The following is a 16,197-nucleotide window of genomic DNA, read 5'->3' as shown; positions in this document are numbered from 1 at the left end:
TGTACGTATGGCAAATGCGTTATTTTCTTTTTATTCTGTTTCTCCTGGTTTGCGTTATACAATAGGTAAGAACATATGGTTGATATTTCCAAGCCTCAAAGAAATAATTTTCCCTACCAGTTTTGCCACTTTCGCATTAAACAGTATGTAGCTGTACGCTGGTCTGTTCTTCCATCTTGTTATTGGGTTGGCAACTAGGTGCCAACTTAACTTAATAAATAAATGCCAAATTAACCAACTGAAGTTGGCACTTAGTTGCCAACCCAATAGATTCAAAATAATATTCGTCGTCAATAATATCGTTATCGAATATGTACCTTTTGCATCTTTTAGGCATCATGTATAAGCTATTACAAAAAATATACAAAATATATAAAAAGCTTGCTGATTCGTCTGGTAATGTCGTTGAAAAACTGAACTTGGTTCTGGCTCGACCATCGGCAGAGTTTAGGTTAAACGGAAAATAGGAATCATCGCTAAAGATCTCCAATTCTCTTTCATCAGAAACATAATACTGTTTAATTTACTATAAATAATATAAATAAATAGGTATAAGATTATCGCTCGGAAAAATAGACGTAAACCAGCCGCTTCATAATAAACGTCCTCAACTGTAAACAAATTTCGTCGGCAACGTAAAAAGATTTTATAGAAAAGATATTAATTATATTTAATTATATTAAAATTATAAAAGATATTATACGTAGTTACAATGTTGTTGATCATTGAAAGTTTTTAAGAGAACCATAAAGTTAGCAAGACCATTGAAAGAAAAATAATAAAGAACCATCATAAAATTTTGATGTAAATTATGACATAGACAACCTGATATTCATAGGTATTAACAAAAGTGTAAATTCCTTTTAACACTACCAAATTACTGTTTATTATTACCAAAGACACTGGCGGCACGGAACTTTCCAACGGTTCCGGAGACAAAGCGCTACGCCGTCAAAGCGGCAACATCGCGTGCCCAATGCGCCATCGATATCTTCACGCTCTTTCCGCCGAATTCTTGGAAGAGCATACACGTGCAACCGCGGCGGCACATCTAATGAATGCACGCTAGTGGGGGATATCGATGGGCAAGAAAGGGAAGAATCCGTTCGATTCGGAACAAAAGGACAGTCAGTCTGTCTTGAGCCGTGAAATAGAAAAGTCCTCAGTACCATTGCGTAGCAAACGCGTCGATTGAACTCTTCGTGTCAGTTGTTAGTTGTTAATCGTTACCAGTTATTTGTTGATCATATCTGTTAATTGTTATTTGTTGACTGTATCTGTCAAATCGTTTCTTAATAAACTATTGTTCGTTAAACATCTGAGTATTCCTTACGCATCCATCACGACATACCACCTCAACACTTAGGTAAAAAATTACTTATCGAGCGAATATCCAAAGTCATCTATAGGGAACAGCGAGTAATGCCAACATAGAAATTCTTCAACGATTCCAATTAAAAACTCTAGGATCCTTAATAGATGCATCTTGCTATGTTACCAGCGGAGCAATACATCGCGACATTAAGATATACACAGTTAAAGAAGAAATATCCAAATTCAGTGATAGATATAACATAAGAATTAACACCCACTAATTACTCAATTACTTAAATCAAAATCTTAAATTACTTCTAATTCTTCTAATTCTTAAATTAATCTTACTTAAATCAATTACTTAAATTAATTACATTATCCTCTGGATTTAAAGGTTAGATTCAACTAGAATCAAACAAATGGTAAACATTTATTATTCACGTTACAGTACGACGCCAGAATAATTTGCTTATAATTATCAATGATTACAAAATTTTTGCAAATAAAAAAAAAAAATATCCAAAGTATCAGATTTCTTCTTTGCTTTCGTCCATCGCAATCGGCCACCCTCGAACACTCGTTTTCCGAATCGATTGTCAGATACACGCAATCATGATTCGTGTTGGCGCGTTTAGGTGTATCAAGTTATCCATGCGCGGCCCCAGCAGTGCGGCTCTACTTTAGTCGTCTCATCGTCCCTTCATGGAGCTTGGTGACTTGCACGCTCGTGACTTGGCATCAGGGACGGCGTCGATATATCGCCCCCTGGTCCACGCGTTCGCGTTGTTCACCCGATTCACAGGTCCATTTGTCTATGCTTTGGAAAATAAAATCGTCAATCGTGGAATGTACTTTCCTATTGTTAGTCTTGGTCTGTTCAATTTGAGATTCCGCCAAGTGGATTGCACGATGGAGTAAAATTGATGTAAATGAGTGATAGGAGTAAAGAATAAATAAAAATAGACAGAGAATATAAATAAGATAATAATAAGTAAATGTAAATAAAAACAAAGAATGTAAATGAAGGCTGGGGCAATTCATGTAAAAGGATTAAGACATACACATGTGTTTAAGCATCGTTTGCACATAGAATTAAATTTAACGAGCGGTTTTATGGTTAGTTTCTGATACAAAGCACGTAGAATCGTATAGAAAGCCTACAATACCAGTTGTCCGAAGTGGGATAATTCTTATTACATTTAACACGCTTTTTACGTTGATAAATAGAGTATGGATATTTATGCAAATTCATATTTTCATGTGCATAATTAAAAAGATGAAATCTAGGTAGAAACTTTATCTGCTAGATACGAGGTTTCATCTTGCTGAAATTATTATAAAAGAAATAATTGTTAATAAACTTGAATCTCCCAATGGATTTAAAATAACTGTAAACATGGCGGAATTAAATGACTTTATTCTTTGATAATGAGAAATTAAAGCTAAACTGTGTTATCCTAATAATAAAGTTAATATATTAGATCTTGAAATGGACAAAATTATTAATATTAAAAATAACAATGTTAAATAATAAAATAGATTAATCAAATATTCATTATTTAAATCCATATATCTAATCTTGTATATTCAAATTATCCAACTAATTAATATTACCAGAAACATAAGTATTATTAACTTAAAACTAATTACTAAAATAAAATTAAACCTTATTGAATTTAATCTAAAAATTAATCACTCAAATACATATACTATATTAATTAATAAAATATATAAAAGAAAGAAACATACAGAAAGTACTATTCTTATATATTTTTACATATAACGTGCATTTCCATACCTTCAGACTTTCCTTTTCATATAACTGCATATAAAATTCATATTCATAAACAAAATGCATTTGTATAAATACATTTGGATACACAGCCAGTCACTGACCAGGTAACGTGTTGGACGAGAAACAAGGTAGAACGAAGGTGTACAAAAGTTTGGCGAAGACGGTCGATCGACGTTGGCACAAATTACCTCTTTAACGAAAGGTTACCAATTCCTCTTGCTGGAGGATCGAACCGGAGGAGGAAAGATGGAGTGGTCCCAGGGGGTGAGGGCGAGCCTCCTGGAGGAAGGTTACGTGGTGTTTGGCCCTCGCCACTGCCGTCTTCCACGTCGTGACGTCCACGAGGCGGGCCAAGTGACAAATAGATGTACGCGGCGACCGCACGATTTACTCCTTGCGAAGGGATAAAAGCTTCCTGACAAAATCCTGCTGTGACAGCGGATCCCGCCGTCCCGACCGTGTTGCTTCTCTCCCGCGACTAATCGTCCCGCAAAAAAGTTTACGACTCGAACTTCCATCTGGCACAAAAACCGCTCTGACTTACCGCCGGGAGTTTCAACTGGCCAAGTTGTCCTTTTCTCTCTAGTGTATGGTGAATAGGGAATTTAGTATTTAGTATTATATAGGGAAAAATAGTATTTCAGACTGAAGTTACGCAGAATGAAGTTTTAGTTTAGAGCAGATAAGTCGTGCACGTGTGTATACAGTGAGATACGAAGGTCTTCGCCGCATCTTGGAAAGAAGTGATTTTAGTTCAGATGAAGCGGATATCGATGAACAGTAAGAAAATGTGTAAGCTTTCTAGGCGCTGTATTTATTTGTTAACCTATAAAGATAGAATTGAACTGCTTTTGATTGTTTTGAAATATTGGCTTGGTAACTAAGTGATCGCGGATTTTGCCATTAAGTGGTATTGACAACGTCAGCAATCACTTAGTTGCCAACCTAACAGAGTGCACTAATTTAGCAGTAAAATTTTGTATCATTTTATGCGAACGAAAATGGTTTTCTTATGAAATGTAAGAAGACTTTTGTGACCAACTTTATAAATATTAATTTACAAAGAATTTTACTTTCGTGCAACATTTAATGGTTCGAAAAAACTTGCGAAACTTGTTTTCAATTTCAGTTTTAGTCCTAATGAAAATTTCAAAACCATCTGTGCACCATGAACGTTTCCGGAAACAATTCTTTATAATTGTCTATAATATTTTTCAACTGATCTCGAGCTCCATTTTAATCTACAAATTCTCGCATTGAACGACTGGTAGGTTTGACGAAGTAACAACGGCGGTCCGATTAACAGGACCGTTTCCCATTTTCTAAATAAGTCTCGCAGGGTTTCTTCCTGCACGGCGATAAGTTTCCAGCTGTTCTCTCTCCAGCCAACACAGCGGCATGAAGGACCGGGCGTCTCCTTCCGGCACTCCTGCTCGCTCTATCTCGCCTGCTCACCCTTCCCGAATCCACTCTCATTATTCCAAGGAAATTAAATATGTCACCTGATTCTTAAAGTTAATTGAACTTCGGCCGTAGCTCGAATCGGCTCGGCCGGCTTCTAATTCATTAGGATAATGTATTTGGGGCCACATTTAGGATAAACTCTGTTCTGTTTCGTCAAGGACAAGGATGTGTTGTTTAACATAATCTTAGGATCCATTCTTGTATCGCGCAACGCACTGAAGTTTACATTTAACTCCTTGAAGCTGCTCACAGATTAGTCGGTGTTAGTTTCATATTCTGTTGAGGTTAACTGATAGAGGAACCAGTGGATGCATTTGTAATAGAAAAATGTATTGAAATAAGAATAGGTACAGGTACAGTGTATGAGGTCAAAATCAAGTAAATTGTTATAATTATTTATTAATTTAGTGTGTGATATTGTTGAGGTTGACTGATAGAGAAACCAGTGGATTAATTTGTAGTAGAAAAATGTATTGAAATAAGTATAGGTACAGGTATAGTGTATCAGGTCAAAATCAAATAAATTGTTGTCATTATTTATTAATTTAATACATGATATTGTTGAGGTTAACTGATAGAGGAACCAGTTGGATGCATTTGTAATAGAAAAATGTATTGAAATAAGAATAGGTACAGGTATAGTGTATCAGGTCAAAATCAAATAAATTGTTGTCATTATTTATTAATTTAATACATGATATTGTTGAGGTTGTCTGATAGAGGAACCAGTGGATGAATTTGTAGTAGAAACTTATATTGAAATAAGAATAGGTACAGGTATAGTGTATCAGGTCAAAATCAAATAAATTGTTATAATTATTTATTAATTTAATACATGATATTGTTGAGGTTAACTGATAGAGGAACCAGTGGATGCATTTGTAATAGAAAAATGTATTGAAATAAGAATAGGTACAGGTATAGTGTATCAGGCAAAATCAAATAAATTGTTATCATTATTTATTAATTTAATATATGATATTGTTGAGGTTAACTGATAGAAGAACCAGTTGGATGCATTTGTAGTAGAAAAATGTATTGAAATAAGAATAGGTACAGGTATAGTGTATCAGGTCAAAATCAAATAAATTGTTGTCATTATTTATTAATTTAATACATGATATTGTTGAGGTTAACTGATAGAGGAACCAGAGGATGCATTTGTAGTAGAAAAAAGGATTGAAATTAGTATAGGTACAGGTATAGTGTATGAGGTCAAAATCAAATAAATTGTTATAATTATTTATTAATTTAGTGTGTGATATTGTTGAGGTTGACTGATAGAGGAACCAGTGGATGAATTTGTAGTAGAAAAATCTATTGAAATAAGTATAGGCACAGGTATAGTGTATCAGACCAAAATCAAATAAATTGTTGTCATTATTTATTAATTTAATACATGATATTGTTGAGGTTGACTGATAGAGGAACCAGTGGATGCATTTGTAATAGAAAAATGTATTGAAATAAGAATAGGTACAGGTATAGTGTATCAGGTCAAAATCAAATAAATTGTTATCATTATTTGTTAATTTAATACATGATATTGTTGAGGTTAACTGATAGAGGAACCAGTGGATGCATTTGTAGTAGAAAAATATATTGAAATAAGTATAGGTACAGGTACAGTGTATGAGGTCAAAATCAAATAAATTGTTGTCATTATTTATTAATTTAATACATGATATTGTTGAGGTTGACTGATAGAGGAACCAGTGGATGCATTTGTAATAGAAAAATGTATTGAAATAGGAATAGGTACAGGTACAGTGTATGAGGTCAAAATCAAATAAATTGTTACAATTATTTATTAATTTAGTGTGTGATATTGTTGAGGTTGACTGATAGAGGAACCAGTGGATGCATTTGTAATAGAAAAATGTATTGAAATAGGAATAGGTACAGGTATAGTGTATCAGGTCAAAATCAAATAAATTGTTGTCATTATTTATTAATTTAATACATGATATTGTTGAGGTTAACTGATAGAGGAACCAGAGGATGCATTTGTAGTAGAAAAAAGGATTGAAATAAGTATAGGTACAGGTATAGTGTATGAGGTCAAAATCAAATAAATTGTTATAATTATTTATTAATTTAGTGTGTGATATTGTTGAGGTTGACTGATAGAGGAACCAGTGGATGAATTTGTAGTAGAAAAATCTATTGAAATAAGTATAGGCACAGGTATAGTGTATCAGGCCAAAATCAAATAAATTGTTGTCATTATTTATTAATTTAATACATGATATTGTTGAGGTTGACTGATAGAGGAACCAGTGGATGCATTTGTAGTAGAAAAATGTATTGAAATAAGTATAGGTACAGGTATAGTGTGTCATAGTGCATTATTGTATTTATTATAGCAGCCACATACTAATTAATTACATCCAGTTATATTAATTCCTGCATCATTTAGCAGTACTTCTATATCACTACAGAAATTTGATGCCATGAAAATGAAATGAACTTGATGGAGGGATGTTCCATTGGAAATAAGGGTAGCTATAAATTGTATGAAACTTACAGATACGAAATTGAAATCAAAGAGACACTAGATCCATTCCTTGCGAAAAAACCTTGCCTAAAACAACACTAAATTTTCCAGTATAATATCAGACTATATTATTGTACACACTATACCAAAATGAACCCTTAATACTTTACTAACTATTTAATTAATTCTTAAAAAATAAGAAGGTATAGGTTATTTATCTCGTTATTTTTCTGCAGGGTTCGCATAATTTGTTGATCTTCAGGTTAAAAACAATGACAAGGCTGATCCTGATTCATGCCTGGATCATTGCAGACAATTTACCGAAAGCTGATTTATCGTATTCAACCGGCAGACTAAGTTCGAGTAATAAACTCGAGCAGGATCTAAATCCCTATTTTACTTACCAACCGGTCGCAAGGCTACGGTGGAGCAGCGAGCGCCGCGGAGAGGCGGAGGAAGCCAGGCGTGTACTAAATTTAAAAGTAAAACCTCTGCCTTTGTTGCCGAATCCCCGCGCTGAAAGAGAAGGTTGCTCTGCTCCTTCCAGCCATTCAACAGATTTAAATGGGCCCCGGAGCTTCGCGACCGCTTTCCTCTTTTAGTTGTTTTAAAGTACAGACGCTGCGGGTTCAACGATACGTGCCTCGGATTTATTTCGATCGGCCTCGCTCTCTCTCCCTCTCTCTCTCTCTCTCTTCGTTCTTTCTAGAGCGCAGTTTTGTACGCAGTTGCTTTCCAGTGCTGGTGCGGAAGTAAGAAAATATATACCGTTATTTGGACAGTGAATACTCTTCGAATAGAATGCATAGTCGTTCATATTGCCTTCTTCAGATCATTTATAAAAGTTTCATGAAAAAATTCGTTAATAAATAATTACGTAAATAAATAGTTGGAGAAATCAGAGGAAATTGGAAATGACGTGAAATACTTGTGAATTTGTTAGTGCTTTTACGACGGAAAGTTTCTTCAAATTCAAATTATAGTCTGAATTAGAACTAGAATTAGAACTAGATACTAGAACTAGATACTAGAACCAGATACTAGAACCAGATACTAGAACCAGATACTAGAACCAGATACTGGAACCAGATACTAGAACCAGATACTAGAACCAGATACTAGAACCAGATACTAGAAACAGATACTAGAAACAGATACTAGAAACAGATACTAGAACTAGATACTAGATACTAGAACTAGATACTAGAACTAGATAGTTAACACGAAGCTATTTCTACAAAAAAACCAGTCAAAATGGTCTTTGAAAAATACCTAATAGAATATTTTTATATTTATTGATTTATTACTTTCTCACAGCAGCAATTCCATGTTATGCGGTACATTTTTCGTATTATTAATCCACCTGGAACCATCATCCCTCAACGAGGGTCGACACATTCATGAAACTGTAGAACCAGTCATTTCCACTGGTGTGGTATTTCTAGCGTCAACATCCAGCGATCTGTCTGGAATTTTCCTGATAACTGACATCGTCATATCGAATGATACGCGGTAAAAATTGCAAAAACGCGTGGCAAGTTGTACAAAACGAGAAAACTGGTTAATTGGGGTTCGATAAACAGATTGCAGTACCCTTTTACACTTTGACAAGTATCAGTATCAGGTACAAGTAGCCTTGATACAAAATTATTTTCAGTTTGAATACACAAAAAGCAATATAAAATTCATTACATTATTCTTTTAGTTATGCGAAAGTCGTTACATCATTGTGGAAAAACATATAACATAAAGTAGGAATTTTAAAATAAAATTGTAAAACCAGTTGATTTGACTAGTGTGGTAGTTCCAGCGCTAACAGATATTGGACATTGCATGAAGAATATGGAATTTTCAAGTGTTACACGTAAAATGGAGATATAGGTTATGGCAATCAGGATAGATGATATAGGTTAGGAATATCGAAATAAGGTTACAGAATATGAGAAAGCGAATATGGAGTTCAAGAAAGTTGAAAAGATTGTCGTTCATCAATTCCGTCGTAGTCCAGCCGCAAATCAGCCGCTTATGATTATAAATCTACATCCGGTACGGGTGACCGCGCGAGATATTATTCAAAATTAGCGGGCCAGCGAAAGTCGGAAGTGGCAATTTGGCGGACGAAGAAGAGGAGAGAGAGCGGCAACGCGAGGCGGTTTCTCGTCTCGGCGTCTCTACCGCGGCAACAAAAGACCGGTTAATTATGATTCTTTTATGATTCGATTTAACCGATCCCCAGAGCCGCCGAGGAATATCGCGCACAATGTACGCCGGGAATTAACGGACTATTAGCGGCGGAACAATGGAGCCTTTTTCTTGCCGGTGAGGGCCGTCTTTCGACGACAATGGGATCGATGTAACGCCAGTTCACTGGAAACCCCCAAGCGATTGTAGCAAACGGACTTTAAGCGGTTAATTTGCCGCCTTGCTTTCGTCTGTTTCGCTTTGAAAGCCAGGAAAAAGTAAATGTTCACCGAGTTTCAGTTAGGGAGTGTACTGCGGACTACGATCCGAGGTGTAGATTGGTTTAAAGCATCGTTGCGAAGGGGTTGAAAGGACGAGGGTGTAAAAAGTGGCGGAGATTCGTAATTTAATTTTCCTCCAAGCATGTTGGCGATATTTAGAATACAGAAATAACGGTAGAACTGTATTAATTATAGTGGAAGGAGGATAATTAGTTCAGGTATCTGGAGTTCGTCTTAATAGCAATTCGTTCCTTCTTCTCCCTGGCTGCGATTTCTCGTTAAAATAATCATTTCACATCCGAACGTGAAATTCAGTTAACCTAACCTCAATCGAGCATTAACAAACATTTTCACTTTGGAAATTGATTGAAATCCTAAAAAAGAAAAAAAAAACGTAACAACTTTCATTTAGAAAATGTAAACAGTCGTTCTGTGAATTGTAACATACACAGAACACGTTAGGTTGTCCCAAAAGTTTCTTTCGTTTTATGAGGAAATAATAGATGCACAACAGTCTTTGTTTTGTATTATTTTATTGAATAATATGTGATCCAGTTTTATTGCGTTGGTGAGCGATTAAAATTCTTTTGGAACAAAAAGGATCATACGCGATTCAATAAAATAATACAAAAGAAAAAATGTTATTATTATTAATTATTATTTTATAATTATTATTTCCTTATAAAACGAAAGAAACTTTTGGTACAATAACTGACTGTAATTTTGAATGCAAATTATGTTATATACAAGATATAAATATTCTATGAAAATATGACTCGTAAGCATAAAATGTAAATGTAAAATACGTTTTGCCTTAATCCTTCAATTTCCTCTTATCTTAACGATCATCGTAACGTGTTCTGAATTTCCCTCGAAATGTCAGCCAACGCGATCTAGAAATTTTTTTATTATCAATAAAACACAAGGATTTTCCAGTGAAATATTTTCGAGAAAAAGCAAACTTACTGGGAAAGTAGTCGTCTTTTCTGGAAGCAGCCCGTGCGAAATTAATCTCAGTAACGAGAACGGGTTCTCGAGCGTGATTTCGGCAAAGACACACGGAGACCATGAGAACAGTTCAAGCAAAAACCTAACCTCTGACCGCTAAGCACCTGCCACTGCCATAAAAGGCAATGATATTTTTATAATTGAAATTAATTGCAGGTTGACCGCGCGCTTCCGTGTGACCTGTAATAAAAGCAAGAACTTGCAGCAACTGGCCTGTTGTGCGGACAAACGTTAAAATAACGTTAAGGCGGCGAAAACCGAAAGGTAACTGACCCTCGACGTCACCAAGGTAAGTGGCATTTTTGCTGGAAATTCATAGCATTTAATAATTTTGAAGTTCGATGAAAACGTATTAGTATAGTTTCTAAAATTAAAATTTCGGTTTATAAATATTACTTGTTATAATTATAAGTCATAAGCACTTTTCACTCAGTCTATTATTTCATAATTACGATACACTTTTTGACAAAACTGCATTGTATCCGCCACAACTATAGAATCTTTATCATATTATTCTAATTTATTTTGCTACGCTTATGTTATTAAACAGGTTTTAGAGTTCGATATTTAATTGATTGATTAAGCCATATGAACACACCGGACACTCTTAGATAATTAACACATGGCGGACGCCAAAACAAAAGAACGTGGTTAGAAGTCGTACCAACTTTGCATGCACGAACTAATGATCATACCAACCTAATATTTTCCTCAACGGCTTATGCATGATATGAATTTATTTATTTATCTTCTGATTGTCCTGTACAGTTACAGAAATCACGATTATGATCATTTCTTCACTATTGACTCGTCTTTAGATTCACAAATTGTCGGTATTTTCAGTGTATTCGTAAATCGTTTCACTTCAATAGAACGTGAAACGCTTAAGCGTCAAGTAAATTGAAGAAAAAAAGCTGAAGTAACGTAAACGTGAGATGTTCGAACGCCGGTTAAAATTTGAAATATTCCAAAGAAAGAAACTTCTATTCAATGTATCTTTCTATATTCCATCGAAGAACATAACAAATTGATTCTCTATAATAACGATCGTTCCACCAAATTATGACTCAATTGCTCCTCCCACTACCTAATACCACAACAGTTACGTCACAAAGTAGAAAAAACGGCGACTCGGAGAAAAGTCTACAAACCCATTCCACGCATTTCCCCCCGAAGCTGTGTAATTTCTACTATCTAGCGAGCTCATCAAACACACGTAGCACTCGTCGAACAAACGCCATCCTCCGGCTCCCTCCGTCAGTCAATGATCCACCGATTACGTCACGAGGTAAAAAGCATTAAGAAAAATGCCGTACCACCATGGTGGTGAAACAATTCACCGAGAGCCCTCCCACGTCCACCGGCGGAATCATCAACACGATACCAAAAGAGTAAGAGTGAACGACAGCGATCGTCGGTTTGAATCGGCGATAAAGCGTCCGCCATGAAGGGAACACGCGAAGGAGAGGCTCGCACCCAATCATCAAAGTCGCATTTTCAGTGTAATGGGTGTGTTTAGCCGGTCGTGCACGTTTGGAAAGGGACGGTTGGAAGAAACGATCGGCCGAGATCCAAGCTTGCGGAGTCTCTCGATCGTGATCGGAGCCCCTCCGCCACCAATAATCATCGTACGGCTGCAATTACGGGCCTGGGGCATCCAATCGGGGCCTCTCTTCTTTCACGACATAGTTCCACTCTCTCTCTCTTTCCCCTGTTTTCATCTTTCTCGTTTCTTAGCCACTCTATTATTAGGCTGTATTACTGTAATGCGGCGACCAGCATGTCCGGGGCCAGCGAAATGGCTGCCATAATAGGGACAGACGCCAGATATCCGGCGTTTACCTCGCAGCATCCTGTCCGTGCGATTATCGTGCCACGACCGGGAATTTTACTGAAATTTTAGAAAGAATTCCGTGCCTCGTATACTCGCTTCGTTTAATCGGCCAACTTTTGCTTTGATAGGTCTGTTTGTGAGTTCATGCTATGGGGATTTAAGGTTCCTAGCTGTTTTATTTCATATCGCGATAACAAAAGATCGAAGAGGCTAAAAATATCTCTTATCGTATCACGTAGCATTTTTATGCGTAATGGTTTCAAGGATAGAGAAAATATTTCCGAATATTCTTAGCTGTCTATATAAACATCGTAATAACAAAAGATCAAAACCCAGCTAACCTAAAAAAAAAAAAAAAAAGGATCAAAGAAACAAAAAATGCTGTCTTTTCGTATCACGTAGTTTCATCATATATAATGATTTATTCAAGAATGGAGAGAATATTTCTGAAATACATATACATGTACATACATTTTTATTTATATACACAGAAGAGGAACATACGGCGAATCTCGTAAAAAACGAGCACGAGTCTGTTCAACTGCGACATCTAGATCTCCCAATAAGTAGTCGCGAAGAAGTTCAAAGAGACTTGGTGCGAGATCCTTCCTGGCGTATCCGCGCTTTTCAATATGGAATCGCGCGATAAACGCTCCCCAGGCAAAGAGGAAAGACGTATCTTCTCTGGCAGATAGGGGGAACTTTATAACTTGGCTACGAGCAACAGCGAAACAAATCGTGCGACTGGATCTCGCGAGACATCCGGTTTCCTTGGCCGACACCCTCCACTGCTCTTTCTCTCTCTCTCTCTCTCTCTTTCTCTTTCTGATATTCGTCAAACGAGAAAGCATAAAATTTATAGTTTTCAGAAATGTTATATTTAATATCGTTTATATCCACGATTTCTAAAAAACAGTCTATGGATTCTTCAGTGAAATAATAAAAATAAAAGTGAGAATTTTTGGTGTTTAGTGACTTTGGTGTTTAGTGACTTTGATGTTTAGAGATTGTAGCATGGTTTCGTTTCTACTTAGCGATGGCTAAGTTCGTTAAAAACTAGCGTCCTCCCTATCGATTCTCCAGTAACGACAGGCGATTTCACTGCAGTCGAGATAAGTAAAGACATTGCACAAATATTTCATTCAGCCAAACACGATCAACTGTTCGGGCGAAAAAAGAAATTCGAACGAAATACGCCAATTTTCGAGGGAAGATACAAATATAAAATAATTGAGTTTTATATTTCTTTTTATCAGCGAAGCTTCAAACAAGAAGCCTAAATCACTGAAAAATACGTGTACATTACGGTATTGTGTATTTCAGAGAAATGAATACCAAATACTTTGAAACTACTATGGAAGTGTCTCTGTCAATCGAAAGTACATCTATTTCTATACCAAAGCCATGTGATAATTTTCAAAGATCCCCGTTATGGTAAATCATTCTTTTCAACAAATTCGATGGTTATTTATTTATGGCTGCAGAATACATACTGAACATAATATTGAAAACTATATGAAATATTCTATTTACGTGTTAATCCATTCGTTTGAACCATTTCGATAAAATCGAATCAATCAATCGTTAGGTTGTCAAATAATAAACATTAGCAAATAATAAACATTAATATACAATATACAGGGTGGTTGATAATTAGTGGTACAAGCGGAAAGGGGGTGATTCTACGCGAAAAAAGAAGTCGAAAATATAGAATAAAAATTGTTTTTTAATTTTTCCATCGAGACAACGATCTACAGTGAGATCCGTTCTAACGAGACGCGATAAAGTGGACGCGTACCGAGCGAAAATTCAAAGTCGATTTTCTCGAAAACAAAGCCTCGAAGGAAAAATTTGTATTCTATATTTTCGACTTCTTTTTTCACGTAGAATCACCCTCTTTCCGCTTGTACCACCAGTTACCAACCACCCTGTATTATTATACAAAAGGCAAATAATAGTTTCTTGTTTTATATTAGTTTAATTATGCACGAACATAATAATAGAAATATAACGAAATGGATAAAATAATATAAAACAGAAATTGTTGTTCATCTATTACCACCTTCCAAAACCAAAGAAACTTTTCGAACAACCTAATAAATCTAAAACAATGCTGCTTATTTCTCCTACCATCGTCTGCCCTCTGATCCACCGCAAACGAACGCACTTAAAATCACAGTTAAATCCTGCGACTCTGTATCCTTCACACACAAAAAAAAAAAAGAAATACTAAACGAAACAAGTGCAGCTTCTTCATTACCGAGAGAAAACAAATATACAGAAATAAAATACACAAGAAGGTAGAGAAATAAATAGAACAATCTAAGGATCGAGAGGATGGTCGTGCATCTGTCAGGCGGACGAAAAGAGAGGTACACGGTTGGGCAGAGGAGCTTGGTCCTGCGGGCGTGGGTGGCGGAACGAAGAGGGAGAGTTTGGGGGGTGAGTATCGAGGGCGCTAATGTTCCTCGGGCAGGAAACACCGTCTCCATCCTGCACCCTCTATCTCTCCGCTCACTCGCCTATTTTTATTCGTCTTTATCTGAGACTTGAGTCGGTTCCTCTCCATTTCCTCTTGAGGAGTTCTTCCTCCGTCTCAGCCTCCCTGTTCTTCTTCTTCCTCCCCCTCCTCCTCCTACTCTGCTCTTTCTGTATGCCGCTTCTCTGCGTGTCCCCTCCGGGTACCGATGCGGTGACAACAACATGCAAACATTCTGGTATTTGCAATTCGAATGCCACAAAACGGGGACGGGAAACCGCGGCGAAGAAGCCCCAGCCGGTGCTCGCCTTGCCGCGAGAACGCGTCGATCCCCCCACCCCTTGCTAAAGGTACACAGCTCGCTATTCTATTAGCCCGCGGAAAGATAAGTTGTACTTTGGCCGTACGAGAGCTGCGCACGAGAAACGTATCGTTTCCAAACGGTTTCAGTATTTTTCACCGACCATCCCCGTCAGCCGCCCCCGTGTTATCGTCCTTGCTCCAGGCTAGCGGAATTTTCTCTGCTCTTTGTGTCTCTGATTGACCTTTTTTCACCAATTTTTCCCATTATTTCTGATTCTATTTGCAGGTGGTTTGGACCGAGTGTGGGAAAATGTAGATTTAGGAAATTCTTTTTATGAGAAATAGAAAAGGTGGTCTCCTATCGTTAAGAAATGTAAGTTTCTTTGGGAGGAATTTTAAATATCAAACAGCTTCTGGGATAGAGCTTGACATTGATTAAATTTGAGGGGAAGATTTGTATTCTATGGGACTTCTTTTTGTCATTGTGCTTTTCTAACATGAGAAAGTTTATTATGTGTGGGAAACATATGAAAGAAACAAATTCTCATTTTAATTTGCAAAACTGTGAATCTCTTCCCAATGAAAGAACATTTATTTAAATTGCATAGGTTTGATGTTGTCTAGGAGTTTAGAATTCTATTGGCGTGTAATTGAAAATCATTGTTCTTAGAAGAAATATCAATTTGAAGGTTTCTCAACCCCAAAGATTATAAAGGGGAATAAATTCGTCGTAATGTTTTTGAGTTACACGCAGCCTGAAATTGTGATGATACGTGCTCGCGGCCGATTTATAACCAGGTGATTATACAATCAAGAGGGCAGATGCGCACATTAAAAGTTCAGCGTCGTTCAGCGACGAAATTCGTGATTATAACGTCGATATAAGAATAGCCTTTGGCCAGAAAAATGAAGACATCTGCCCTGATGAGAGCCGTCCGGAGCACGGCCACGTTGAAAGCATCCAACCCTGCATAAATCGACTGCTTAAGCACGGGTTCTGCAGAAAAAATTGCAAGCAGATGCAAGTCTCACAGTTCAAGC

The 16,197-nt window shown here is 36.6% G+C and overlaps 1 long non-coding RNA gene across 1 annotated transcript; it reads right to left on the bottom strand.

Annotated features, from left to right (window-relative positions):
- Positions 1-10,153: 10,153 nt before the first annotated feature.
- Positions 10,154-11,022, bottom strand: LOC138189095 (uncharacterized). Its single transcript, XR_011175890.1, has 4 exons — positions 10,993-11,022; positions 10,814-10,904; positions 10,499-10,720; positions 10,154-10,425 (listed from the first exon to the last, which is right to left on the bottom strand). It is a non-coding gene; the product is annotated as an uncharacterized LOC138189095 (long non-coding RNA).
- Positions 11,023-16,197: the final 5,175 nt, after the last annotated feature.

Source organism: Bombus flavifrons, chromosome 18 (assembly GCF_040668555.2).
Source record: "Bombus flavifrons isolate JBK064 chromosome 18, iyBomFlav1_principal, whole genome shotgun sequence".
Lineage (NCBI taxonomy): Eukaryota > Metazoa > Arthropoda > Insecta > Hymenoptera > Apidae > Bombus > Bombus flavifrons.
Note: the sequence above shows the minus strand (reverse complement) of the source record. Positions and strands in the feature narration are given on the sequence as shown.